This window comes from Salvelinus alpinus, chromosome 1 (genome assembly GCF_045679555.1).
Source record: "Salvelinus alpinus chromosome 1, SLU_Salpinus.1, whole genome shotgun sequence".
NCBI classification, from domain to species: Eukaryota; Metazoa; Chordata; class Actinopteri; order Salmoniformes; family Salmonidae; genus Salvelinus; species Salvelinus alpinus.
Genome location: NC_092086.1, coordinates 12,429,254 through 12,444,253, shown reverse-complemented (window position 1 = coordinate 12,444,253; position 15,000 = coordinate 12,429,254). Strand labels below are relative to the sequence as shown.

Here is a 15,000-nt window from a genome sequence, read left to right as displayed (position 1 = left end):
CGATGTGTCAGATTTTTTAAAAACGTTACGGAAAAAGCACACCATGCTATAATCTGAATACAGCGCTCAGAGCCCAAACAAGCCATACAGATATCCGCCATGTTGTGGAGTCAACAGAAGTCAGAAATAGCATTATAAATATTCACTTACCTTTGATGATCTTCATCAGAATGCACTCCCAGGAATCCAAGTTCCACAAAAAATGTTTGTTCGATAACGTCCATAATTTATGTCCAAATACCTCCTTTTTGTTCGCGCTTTCAGTTCCAAAATCCAAATTGATGAGGCTCAGGTCAGACGAAAAGTCGAAAAATTCCATTACAGTTTGTAGAATCATGTCAAACGATGTATAGAATCAATCTTTTGGATGTTTGTAACATAAATCTTCAATAATGTTTCAACTGGAGAATTCCTTTGTCTTCAGAAATGCAATGGAACGCAGGTCGCTCTCACGGGAACGCGCGTGATCAACTCATGCCAGAAACCTGACTCAAAGAGCTCTACTTCCCTCATTCTTCACAGTAAAAGCATCAAACAAGGTTCTAAAGACTGTTGACATCTAGTGGAAGCCTTAGGAAGTGCAATATTACCCGAAAGACACTGTATATTGGATAGGCAAACCTACAAACCTCAGATTTCCCACTTCCTGGTTGGATTTTTTCTCAGGTTTTTGCCTGCCATACTTCTGTTATACTTAGACATCATTCAAACAGTTTTAGAAACGTCAGAGTCTTTTCTATCCAAATCTACTAATAATATGCATATCTTAGATTCTGGGACTGAGTAGCAGGCAGTTTACTCTGGGCACCTTATTCATCCAAGCTACTCAATACTGCCCCCAGCCATAAGAAGTTTTAACAGATCTCTGAGATCACCTGCTTGATGTTGTCCTGTCTAGAACACAATCAGAACTATATTCAAGGTTTGGGATAGATTGAAACAAAAAAACAGTTAAAATGATTGGGATTGAACATGCACCCATCCTCCACCTCCGTCCACAACAGTGTTCACTGTTGCCCCAAGTGGTCGGTTTCAAAGGTATTTGCCGTAGTCATGGATACACGCCCAATTTCGAAGTTACTCTTGAACAATCTGCCAGAAACCAACCCACACCTTCCAGGGAGTTGAGAGGAAAATAGAACATTGGTTTGGGCTCCGGTGATCCACCTCGCCTCCGCAACCCATACTGCATCAATTCAGCCTAATCTAGTAACACACACACACACACACACACACACACACACACACACACACACACACACACACACACACACACACACACACACACACACACACACACACACACACACACACACACACACACGGACACACACACACACACACACACGGACACACACACGGACACACACACGTGCGCGCACACACACACACACACACACACACATATATACACACACACACACACACACACACACAGATGGACACACACACACACACAAACACACAGAGATGGACACACACACACACACACACACACACACAAATGGACACACACACACGTGTGCACATAGACACACACACAACAGCTCAGCGTAATGTACTTCTCTATTTCAGAGGGAAATCAACAAACACTCATTCTATTGGATCCCTTTTCCCTTTAATACTGCAGTGAGAGAGAGAGAAAGGGGGGGAGAGAGAGAGAAAGGGGGAGAGAGAGAGAGAGAAATATGGAGCGAGAGAGAGAGAGAGAGAGAGAGAGAGAGAGGGAGAGAGAGAGAGAGAGAGAGACAGAGAGAGAGAGGGGAGAGAGAGAGAGAGAGAGAGAGAGAGAGAGAGAGAGAGAGAGAGAGAGAGAGAGAGAGAGAGAGAGAGAGAGAGAGAGAGAGAGAGACAGACAGAGACAGAGACAGTAACCTTGGGAAAATACTCTGCATTATCATTAACAGCAGACTCGTACATTTCCTCAATGAAAACAATGTACTGAGCAAATGTCAAATTGGCTTTTTACCAAATTACCGTACAACAGACCATGTATTCACCCTACACACCCTAATTGACAACCAAACAAACCAAAACAAAGGCAAAGTCTTCTCATGCTTTGTTGATTTCAAAAAAGCCTTCGACTCAATTTGGCATGAGGGTCTGCTATACAAATTGATGGAAAGTGGTGTTGGGGGAAAAACATACGACATCATAAAATCCATGTACACAAACAACAAGTGTGCGGTTAAAATTGGCAAAAAACACACACATTTCTTCACACAGGGTCGTGGGGTGAGACAGGGATGCAGCTTAAGCCCCACCCTCTTCAACATATATATCAACGAATTGGCGCGGGCACTAGAACAGTCTGCAGCACCCGGTCTCACCCTACTAGAATCCGAAGTCAAATGTCTACTGTTTGCTGATGATCTGGTGCTTCTGTCACCAACCAAGGAGGGCCTACAGCAGCACCTAGATCTTCTGCACAGATTCTGTCAGACCTGGGCCCTGACAGTAATTCTCAGTAAGACCAAAATAATGGTGTTCCAAAAAAGGTCCAGTCGCCAGGACCAAAAATTCCATCTAGACACCGTTGCCCTAGAGCACACAAAAAACTATACATACCTCGGCCTAAACATCAGCACCACAGGTAGCTTCCACAGAGCTGTGAACGATCTGAGAGACAAGGCAAGAAGGGCATTCTATGCCATCAAAAGGAACATACATTTCAACATACCAATTAGGATCTGGCTAAAAATACTTGAATCAGTCATAGAGCCCATTGCCCTTTATGGTTGTGAGGTCTGGGGTCCGCTCACCAACCAAGATTTCACAAAATGGGACAAACACCAAATTGAGACTCTGCATGCAGAATTCTGCAAAAATATCCTCCGTGTACAACGTAGAACACCAAATAATGCATGCAGAGCAGAATTAGGCCGATACCCACTAATTATCAAAATCCAGAAAAGAGCCGTTAAATTCTACAACCACCTAAAAGGAAGCGATTCCCAAACCTTCCATAACAAAGCCATAACCTACAGAGAGATGAACCTGGAGAAGAGTCCCCTAAGCAAGCTGGTCCTAGGGCTCTGTTCACAAACACAAACACACCCCACAGAGCCCCAGGACAACAGCACAATTAGACCCAACCAAATCATGAGAAAACAAAAAGATAATTACTTGACACATTGGAAAGAATTAACAAAAAAACAGAGCAAACTAGAATGCTATTTGGCCCTAAACAGAGAGTACACAGTGGCAGAATACCTGACCACTGTGACTGACCCAAACTTAAGGAAAGCTTTGACTATGTACAGACTCAGTGAGCATAGCCTTGCTATTGAGAAAGGCCGCCGTAGGCAGACATGGCTCCCAAGAGAAGACAGGCTATGTGCTCACTGCCCACAAAATGAGGTGGAAACTGAGCTGCACTTCCTAACCTCCTGCCCAATGTATGACCATATTAGAGAGACATATTTCCCTCAGATTACACAGATCCACAAAGAATTCGAAAACAAATCCAATTTTGATAAACTCCCATATCTACTGGGTGAAATTCCACAGTGTGCCATCACAGCAGCAAGATTTGTGACCTGTTGCCACAAGAAAAGGGCAACCAGTGAAGAACAAACACCATTGTAAATACAACCCATATTTATGTTTATTTATTTTAACTTGTGTGCTTTAACCATTTGTACATTGTTACAACACTGTATATATATAATATGACATTTGTCATGTCTTTATTGTTTTGAAACTTCTGTATGTGTAATGTTTACTGTTAATTTTTATTGTTTATTTCACTTTTGTATATTATCTACCTCACTTGCTTTGGCAATGTTAACACATGTTTCCCATGCCAATAAAGCCCCTTGAATTGAATTGAATTGAATTGACAGAGACAGAGACAGAGAGAGAGACAGAGACAGAGAGAGAGAGAGAGAGAGAGAGAGAGAGAGAGGGGAGAGAGAGAGGGGAGAGAGAGAGAGAGGGGGGGGGGGGGAGAGAGAAAGAGAGAGAGAGAGAGAAAGAAGGGGTGAGACCAAAGATAGAAAAAGAGAGATAGTAGGATCCTTCCATGAAAAGCCTTTTGTATCCCTTTGATATTTAAGCAGAAATCCTGCACCAATATGAATGGTTAAAAGCCTGTTATATTACATGTGACCTTATACAGTAGAGTTAAGTGGTAAAATGCCTCATTTTGACCTTCTGTCGACCCCGTGTTTCACCATCATTGTAAAGCTCTAGTTACGCTGTTGCTTTGACAGTCATATCTGGAGATTATTACTGATTAAATGTGATTAGAGATTCATTTACAATCTGTCTGTCTCATTTTAACATGTTAAGGTCAACCCTGTTATGTGAAGTGAACTCTCGTTTGAAGATGGTGATACTATATATATTTTATAAATATGTTTTTCCAAAAGCAAACATGGAACGTTTACTAGTCGTTCGTAGTCTGAAGCAGGTGAGCTGGCTCTACTCGTTTTGTTCTGGTGTTTTGACCTGAAACACTGAGTGGGTCGAGCATAACAACCCTGTTACCCATGGACAGACAGGCTAGACTTGTTTTAACAACTAGCTTCCATTCCCCCTGTCACAACTAGCTTCCATTCTCCCTGTCACAACTAGCTTCCATTCCCCCTGTCACAACTAGCTTCCATTCCCCCTGTCACAACTAGCTTCCATTCCCCCTGTCACAACTAGCTTCTATTCCCCCTGTCACAACTAGCTTCCATTCCCCCTGTCACAACTAGCTTCCATTCCCCCTGTCACAACTAGCTTCCATTCCCCCTGTCACAACTAGCTTCCATTCCCCCTGTCACAACTAGCTTCCATTCCTCCTGTCACAACTAGCTTCCATTCCCCCTGTCACAACTAGCTTCCATTCCCCCTCTCACAAATAGCTTCCATTCCCCCTGTCACAACTAGCTTCCATTCCCCCTGTCACAACTAGCTTCCATTCCCCCTGTCACAAATAGCTTCCATTCCCCCTGTCACAACTAGCTTCCATTCCCCCTGTCACAACTAGCTTCCATTCCCCCTGTCACAAATAGCTTCCATTCCCCCTGTCACAACTAGCTTCCATTCCCCCTGTCACAACTAGCTTCCATTCCCCCTGTCACAACTAGCTTCCATTCCCCCTGTCACAACTAGCTTCCATTCCCCCTGTCACAACTAGTTTCCATTCCCCCTGTCACATCTAGCTTCCATTCCCCCTGTCACAACTAGCTTCCATTCCCCCTGTCACAACTAGCTTCCATTCCCCCTGTCACAACTAGCTTCCATTCCCCCTGTCACAAATAGCTTCCATTCCCCCTGTCAAAACTAGCTTCCATTCCCCCTGTCACAACTAGCTTCCATTCCCCCTGTCACAACTAGCTTCCATTCCCCCTGTCACAACTAGCTTCCATTCCCCCTGTCACAACTAGCTTCCATTCCCCCTGTCACAAATAGCTTCCATTCCCCCTGTCACAACTAGCTTCCATTCCCCCTGTCACAACTAGCTTCAATTCCCCCTGTCACAACTAGCTTCCATTCCCCCTGTCACAACTAGCTTCCATTCCCCCTGTCACAACTAGCTTCCATTCCCCCTGTCACAACTAGCTTCCATTCCCCCTGTCACAACTAGCTTCCATTCCCCCTGTCACAACTAGCTTCCATTCCCCCTGTCACAAATAGCTTCCATTCCCCCTGTCACAACTAGCTTCCATTCCCCCTGTTACAACTAGCTTCCATTCCCCCTGTCACAACTAACTTCCATCCCCCTGTCACAACTAGCTTCCATTCCCCCTGTCACAAATAGCTTCCATTCCCCCTGTCACAAATAGCTTCCATTCCCCCTGTCACAAATAGCTTCCATTCCCCCTGTCACAACTAGCTTCCATTCCCCCTGTCACAAATAGCTTCCATTCCCCCTGTCACAAATAGCTTAAATTCCCCCTGTCACAACTAGCTTCCATTCCCCCTGTCACAACTAGCGCCCATTCCCCCTGTCACAACTAGCTTCCATTCCCCCTGTCACAACTAGCTTCCATTCCCCCTGTCACAACTAGCTTCCATTCCCCCTGTCACAAATAGCTTCCATTCCCCCTGTCACAAATAGCTTAAATTCCCCCTGTCACAACTAGTTTCCATTCCCCCTGTCACAACTAGCGCCCATTCCCCCTGTCACAACTAGCTTCCATTCCCCCTGTCACAACGGATATATTATGGCTGATTTAAGATGACATCGTCAACCCTGTTACGGTCAACCCTGGAGGGAGGGAGGGAGGGACAGAAGAAGAGAGAGAAACAGGGGGAGGCAGAGAAAGGGAAATGAAGGGAGGAAGACCCATAGAAAGTGATTGTGTTCTTCAGTCTGACTCTGTAAAGGGAGGAGGTAGCAGCCTGTCTGAATCAGGTCTCAGTCTGACTCTGTAAAGGGAGGAGGTAGCAGCCTGTCTGAATCAGGTCTCAGTCTGACTCTGTAAAGGGAGGAGGTAGCAGCCTGTCTGAATCAGGTCTCAGTCTGACTCTGTAAAGGGAGGAGGTAGCAGCCTGTCTGAATCAGATCTCAGTCTGACTCTGTAAAGGGAGGTGGTAGCAGCCTGTCTGAATCAGGTCTCAGTCTGACTCTGTAAAGGGAGGAGGTAGCAGCCTGTCTGAATCAGGTCTCAGTCTGACTCTGTAAAGGGAGGAGGTAGCAGCCTGTCTGAATCAGGTCTCAGTCTGACTCTGTAAAGTGAGGTGGTAGCAGCCTGTCTGAATCAGGTCTCAGTCTGACTCTGTAAAGGGAGGAGGTAGCAGCCTGTCTGAATCAGGTCTCAGTCTGACTCTGTAAAGGGAGGAGGTAGCAGCCTGTCTGAATCAGGTCTCAGTCTGACTCTGTAAAGGGAGGTGGTAGCAGCCTGTCTGAATCAGGTCTCAGTCTGACTCTGTAAAGGGAGGAGGTAGCAGCCTGTCTGAATCAGGTCTCAGTCTGACTCTGTAAAGGGAGGTGGTAGCAGCCTGTCTGGATCAGGTCTCAGTCTGACTCTGTAAAGGGAGGAGGTAGCAGCCTGTCTGAATCAGGTCTCAGTCTGACTCTGTAAAGGGAGGAGGTAGCAGCCTGTCTGAATCAGGTCTCAGTCTGACTCTGTAAAGGGAGGTGGTAGCAGCCTGTCTGAATCAGGTCTCAGTCTGACTCTGTAAAGGGAGGAGGTAGCAGCCTGTCTGAATCAGGTCTCAGTCTGACTCTGTAAAGGGAGGAGGTAGCAGCCTGTCTGAATCAGGTCTCAGTCTGACTCTGTAAAGGGAGGTGGTAGCAGCCTGTCTGAATCAGGTCTCAGTCTGACTCTGTAAAGGGAGGTGGTAGCAGCCTGTCTGAATCAGGTCTCAGTCTGACTCTGTAAAGGGAGGAGGTAGCAGCCTGTCTGAATCAGGTCTCAGTCTGACTCTGTAAAGGGAGGAGGTAGCAGCCTGTCTGAATCAGGTCTCAGTCTGACTCTGTAAAGGGAGGTGGTAGCAGCCTGTCTGAATCAGGTCTCAGTCTGACTCTGTAAAGGGAGGAGGTAGCAGCCTGTCTGAATCAGGTCTCAGTCTGACTCTGTAAAGGGAGGAGGTAGCAGCCTGTCTGAATCAGGTCTCAGTCTGACTCTGTAAAGGGAGGAGGTAGCAGCCTGTCTGAATCAGGTCTCAGTCGCCTGAGGCGCAAACACCACTTTAAATATTACTAGGACAACAGAGCATCTCAGGCTGACTACCCAACACACACACACACACACACACACACACACACACACACACACACACACACACACACACACACACACACACACACACACACACACACACACACACACACACACACACACACACACACACACACACACACACACACACACACACAAACACTGCTTTAAATATTACTAGGACAACAGAGCATCTCAGGCTGACTACCCAACACACACACACACACACACACACACACACACACACACACACACACACACACACACACACACACACACACACACACACACACACACACACACACACACACACACACACACACACACACACACACACACACACACACACACACACACAAACACTGCTATATTACTAGGACAACAGAGAATATCATGCTGATTACCCAACAAAAACGAAAGTACGCACACGCACAACAAAACACACACACACACACATACCATTAGGACAGCAGTGTGTCTAAGGTTAAGTACCTAAAACCTCCCCTCTCATTCATCGTCCAAAATTAATTTGTCCACTCTCCCTCCTCTCCCTCCATCTATCTCTCTCCCTCTCCCTCCCTCCTTCTACCTCCCTCCTCTCCCTCCCTCTACCTTTCTCCCTCTACCTCCTTCCTCTCTCTCCATCTATCGCTCTCCCTCCTCCCTCCCTCTATCTCCCTCTATCTATCTCTCTCCCTCCAGCTCTCTCCCCCTATCTATCTCTCTCCCTGCTTCCCCCCTCCCTGCTTCCTCCTCCCTCCCTCCCTCTCTAGTAATATATCATGAAGGTTAAGATGTCTAATCTTCCTCTCATTTATCAGGTTAGTTCTCTCCACCTTTCCTTTCCTCAAACATATACACACAGACTCACCTCTCCATCTCTATCTCTGTTCTATCAGTCAGACTCACCTCTCCATCTATCTCTATTCTATCAGTCAGACTCACCTCTCCATCTCTATTCTATCAGTCAGACTCACCTCTCCATCTCTATTCTATCAGTCAGACTCACCTCTCCATCTATCTCTATTCTATCAGTCAGACTCACCTCTCCATCTCTATTCTATCAGTCAGACTCACCTCTCCATCTCTATTCTATCAGTCAGACTCACCTCTCCATCTCTGTTCTATCAGTCAGACTCACCTCTCCATCTCTATTCTATCAGTCACTCACCTCTCCGTCTCTATTCTATCAGTCAGACTCACCTCTCCATCTCTGTTCTATCAGTCAGACTCACCTCTCCATCTCTATTCTATCAGTCACTCACCTCTCCATCTCCATCTCTGTTCTATCAGTCAGACTCACCTCTCCGTCTCTATTCTATCAGTCAGACTCACCTCTTCATCTCTATTCTATCAGTCAGACTCACCTCTCATCTCTATTCTATCAGTCAGACTCACCTCTCCATCTCTATTCTATCAGTCAGACTCACCTCTCCATCTCTATTCTATCAGTCAGACTCACCTCTCCATCTCTATTCTATCAGTCAGACTCACCTCTCATCTCTATTCTATCAGTCAGACTCACCTCTCCGTCTCTATTCTATCAGTCAGACTCACCTCTCCATCTCTGTTCTATCAGTCAGACTCACCTCTCCATCTCTATTCTATCAGTCAGACTCACCTCTCCATCTCTATCTCTGTTCTGTCAGTCAGACTCCAGTCTATCTAGTCTATGTTCTGTTATAATCTCCACCCGGCACAGCCAGAAGAGGTCTGGCCACCCCTCATAGCCTGGTTCCTCTCTAGGTTTCTTCCTAGGTTTTAGCCTTTCTAGGGAGTTTTTCCTAGCCACCGTGCTTCTACACCTGCATTGCTTGCTGTTTGGGGTTTTAGGCTGGGTTTCTGTACAGCACTTTGAGATATCAGCTGATCTAAGAAGGGCTATATAAATACATTTGATTTGATTTGAAATTTGATCTAACCCACAACACAACCAAAACAAACTGCAAATGCATTCAACAAGTGTGTAGTCATCAGCTTGATGTAATCACTGCAGGTATGGAATATGGGACCACATACTAAACGTATAACTACTTAAATACAATATAAGTGAATTTGTCCACATTTTTACAACTTCTTCAAATGGGGGAACTAGATACATAAAGTGAATTCATTTCTAAACTGTAAAACAGATATGTATGAAAATAACCACACACAAACACACACACACACACACACACACACACACACACACACACACACACACACACACACACACACACACACACACACACACACACACACACACACACACACACACACACACACACACACACACACACACACACACACAGCTCTGTCTCTCCTCTCCTGTTTACCACTCTCCATGTAATAAAACAGAACTCCATTTTGATTAAATTAGTCTGACAAAGATCAATAGAAAGGGAGCCGACCGGCCAGTAGTGTGTGTGTGTGTGTGTGTGTGTGTGTGTGTGTGTGTGTGTGTGTGTGTGTGTGTGTGTGTGTGTGTGTGTGTGTGTGTGTGTGTGTGTGTGTGTGTGTGTGTGTGTGTGTGTGTGTGTGTGTGTGTGTGTGTGTGTGTGGATTAATATATGTTTTTTCCACCAGATTATGCCTTTGTGAATCTGTCACTTCACATTCTGTTTAACACACTGCTGAGCAGAGTTCATCACACACACACACAGAGAGTAGAAACGCAGGGCCGACAGGGAGAGAGAGGAATAGAGGGACAGGGGATATGACAGAGGAGATCGGGATGTGGTCAAATATATTTCTACTACGGCCGTATCACAATCTGAGTGTGAGGGGATAATGCCATTAACAAACACAATCTCTTTCTCCTTCTGTGTCTGCATTTTCACCCTCTCTCTTACTGTCTCCATCCATCAGTCTCTCTCTTACTGTCTCCATCCATCAGTCTCTCGTACTGTCTCCATCCATCAGTCTCTCTTACTGTCTCCATCCATCAGTCTCTCTTACTGTCTCCATCCATCAGTCTCTCTTACTGTCTCCATCCATCAGTCTCTCTTACTGTCTCCATCCATCAGTCTCTCTCTTACTGTCTCCATCCATCAGTCTCTCTCTTACTGTCTCCATCCATCAGTCTCTCTTACTGTCTCCATCCATCAGTCTCTCTCTTACTGTCTCCATCCATCAGTCTATCTTACTGTCTCCATCCATCAGTCTCTCTCTTACTGTCTCCATCCATCAGTCTCTCTTACTGTCTCCATCCATCAGTCTCTCTCTTACTGTCTCCATCCATCAGTCTCTCTCTTACTGTCTCCATCCATCAGTCTCTCTCTTACTGTCTCCATCCATCAGTCTCTCTTACTGTCTCCATCCATCAGTCTCTCTTACTGTCTCCATCCATCAGTCTCTCTCTTACTGTCTCCATCCATCAGTCGCTCTCTTACTGTCTCCATCCATCAGTCTCTCTTACTGTCTCCATCCATCAGTCTCTCTCTTACTGTCTCCATCCATCAGTCTCTCTCGTACTGTCTCCTTCCATCAGTCTCTCTTACTGTCTCCATCCATCAGTCTCTCTCTTACTGTCTCCATCCATCAGTCTCTCTCTTACTGTCTCCATCCATCAGTCTCTCTTACTGTCTCCAGCCATCAGTCTCTCTGTTCCTCTCTGTTTCTCTCTCTCCTATTCTCTCTCTCCACCCCTCCTCTCTGTCTCTCTCTCTCTCTGTCTCTCTGGGGGAGTGTATTAATGTCTGACAGTCTGACCTGCTGACCCTGTCAAGTCAGATCTACTTTGTCTGTCTCTCTCTCTCTCTCTTTTTTGAGTGGAGCTCAGGGCTGGTGAATTAGTCACATTTGAAAACGTTTAATTAATGTAGAAGAGCTTAGTTATCACTGGCAGGAGATACGTTGGAGAGAGAAAGAGGACAGGAGGAGGTCCTGTGTGGCTCGGTTGTTAGAGCATGGCACTTGCAACGCCAGGGTTGTGGGTTCGATTCCCACAAGAAACCAACATGAAAATGTGAAAAAAAACATGGGTTTCTCTCCTTTTTTCTTTCAGAAAAACCTCTTGGTCATGTTATGTCATGGTTACTACAGAACATCACTTCATTTAAAGGCCGATACTGTGTTGGTTTACTAGAACTAGTCTCTTTCTCTCTCTTACCACTCTTATTATGACTCTCTCTCTCTCTCTCTCTTTCACACACGCTCATTATGACTCTCTCTCTCTCTCTCTCTCTCTCTCTCTCTCTCTCTCTCTCTCTTTTTCACACACTCTCATTATGACTCTCCCTATCTCTCTCTCTCTCTCTCTTACACACTCTCATTATGACTCTCCCTATCTCTCTCTCTCTCTCTCTTACACACTCTCATTATGACTCTCCCTATCTCTCTCTCTCTCTCTCTCTTACCACTCTCATTATGACTCTCCCTATCTCTCTCTCTCTCTCTCTCTCTCTCTCTCTCTTACCACTCTCATTATGACTCTCTCTCTCTCTCTCTCTCTCTCTCTCTCTCTCTCTTTCACACACTCTCATTATGACTCTCCCTATCCTCTCTCTCTCTTACACACTCTCATTATGACTCTCCCTATCTCTCTCTCACTTTCTCACACTCTCATTATGACTCTCCCTATCTCTCTCTCTCTCTTACACACTCTCATTATGACTCTCCCTATCTCTCTCTCTCTCTCTTACACACTCTCATTATGACTCTCCCCATCTCTCTCTCTCTCTCTCTTTTTCACACATCTCATTATGACTCTCTCGTTCTGACTCTCTTTCTTCTTTCTGTCTCTGTCTGCTGGTGCAGTAAAGGCGATATATGAGGCTGGGAGAAAAACGCTGAAATCAGCAGCTTGAAACTCTTCCCTCCCTCTCCCCCCCTCCCTCTCCCTCTCTCTCTCTCTTTCTCACTCTCTCTCCCGGTGCTGTAGTAATCAATCAACAGACATTATCTCTCTAAAGACCAGGATGCTGTTGCGTGGTAACTTTACAATTCACACAAAAAGGCACAATGGGAAATGTCCTAGTGGGTGGTGTCTTTCAGTTAGTTCTTTTTGGCCACCCGTGAGTGAAAATGTTGTAGCCAATAAGATTCATGATCTCTCTTGGCGAAATTGTTTTGAAAATAATTTTCTCAATCTCAAATACTCTCACCACTTTAGCTCTGTCCGTAAATAATGATCAGTGGAAACAGTAGTGTAGTTTCAAGTGATTTATTTTAGTCAGCTGGATGGGGACCGACGTCTTGTCTTCCCATTCTGCAGCATTATTCCCATTGACCGTCAATGGGTTCATGGTGCAGCTGGAGTGGAAACTACTTCAAAATCCCTCTACCACATTTCTACACATTAGCTGGATCAAATGTAAAAGGTGAAATATAGTTCTGATTGTGTTCTCAACAGGACAACATCAAGCAGGTGATCTCAGAGATCTGTTAAATATAGTTCTGATTACTACTGGGAGACCATAGAAGATGTCCTTGATGTTACTGGGAGACCATAGAGGAAGTCCTTGATGTTACTGGGAGACCATAGAGGAAGATGTCCTTGATGCTACTGGGAGGCCATAGAGGAAGATGTCCTTGATGTTACTGGGAGACCATAGAGGAAGATGTCCTTGATGTTACTGGGAGACCATAGAGGAAGATGTCCTTGATGTTACTGGGAGACCATAGAGGAAGATGTCCTTGATGTTACTGGGAGGCCATAGAGGAAGATGTCCTTGATGTTACTGGGAGACCATAGAGGAAGATGTCCTTGATGTTACTGGGAGACCATAGAGGAAGATGTCCTTGATGTTACTGGGAGGCCATAGAGGAAGATGTCCTTGATGTTACTGGGAGACCATAGAGGAAGATGTCCTTGATGTTACTGGGAGGCCATAGAGGAAGATGTCCTTGATGTTACTGGGAGACCATAGAGGAAGATGTCCTTGATGCTACTGGGAGACCATAGAGGAAGATGTCCTTGATGTTACTGGGAGGCCATAGAGGAAGATGTCCTTGATGTTACTGGGAGACCATAGAGGAAGATGTCCTTGATGCTACTGGGAGACCATAGAGGAAGATGTCCTTGATGTTACTGGGAGGCCATAGAGGAAGATGTCCTTGATGTTACTGGGAGACCATAGAGGAGGATGTCCTTGATGTTACTGGGAGACCATAGAGGAAGATGTCCTTGATGTTACTGGGACACCATAGAGGAAGATGTCCTTGATGCTGAGCTACTGGGAGACCATAGAGGAAGATGTAACTCATTCACAGTAAAACGTCCGTAACCCATTCACAGTAAAACGTCCGTAACCCATTCACAGTAAAACGTCCGTAACCCATTCACAGTAAAACGTCCGTAACCCATTCACAGTAAAACGTCCGTAACCCATTCACAGTAAAATGTCCGTAACCCATTCACAGTAAAACGTATGTAACCCATTCACAGTAAAACGTCTGTATCCCATTCACAGTAAAACGTCTGTAACCCATTCACAGTAAAATGTCCGTAACCCATTCACAGTAAAACGTCCGTAACCCATTCACAGTAAAACGTCCGTAACCCATTCACAGTAAAACGTCCGTAACCCATTCACAGTAAAACGTCCGTAACCCATTCACAGTAAAACGTCCGTAACCCATTCACAGTAAAACGTCCGTAACCCATTCACAGTAAAACGTCTGTAACCCATTGTTACGAATAATGAGGAAAATGGGTAGGAGTCAGGCGCAGAGAGCAAAGGATACGGGGGAAAAAAACACACTTTAATGTCCAACCAGAAAAATACAACTGGTACGTCAAAACACTGGCGTAATATCCACTTCACTACAGTACAATACTGGAATAATCAGGACAGTGAAGAACCCCATCAAAAAACACGTAACACCTCTTACAAAACAGAAGAACAAGCCCGCACAAACAGAAGCGGGCTAAACAAACTTAAATAACACCACCCTAACAACCAAACCATGAACAGGTGAAAACAATTAGACAAAACCAAACGAAAAGGGAAAAAAGGATCGGTGGCAGCTAGTAGACCGGCGACGACGACCGCCGAGCGCCACTCGAACAGGAAGGGGAGCCACCTTCGGTAATGCTCGTTACACCCATTCACAGTAAAACGTCCGTAACCCATTCACAGTAAAACGTCTGTAACCCATTCACAGTAAAACGTCCGTAACCCATTCACAGTAAAACGTCTGTAACCCATTCACAGTAAAACGTCCGTATCCCATTCACAGTAAAACATCCGTAACCCATTCACAGTAAAACGTCCGTAACCCATTCACAGTAAAATGTATGTAACCCATTCACAGTAAAACGTCTGTATCCCATTCACAGTAAAACGTCTGTAACCCATTCACAGTAAAACGTCTGTAACCCATTCACAGTAAAACGTCCGTAACCCATTCACAGTAA

The 15,000-nt window shown here is 45.3% G+C and overlaps 1 protein-coding gene across 12 annotated transcripts in view; it reads left to right on the top strand.

Moving 5' to 3' along the window:
• rbfox1 (RNA binding fox-1 homolog 1) overlaps positions 1 to 15,000 on the top strand; it is a 512,645-nt gene that overhangs the window by 376,749 nt on the left and 120,896 nt on the right. The gene's annotated exons all lie outside the window — the stretch shown is intronic.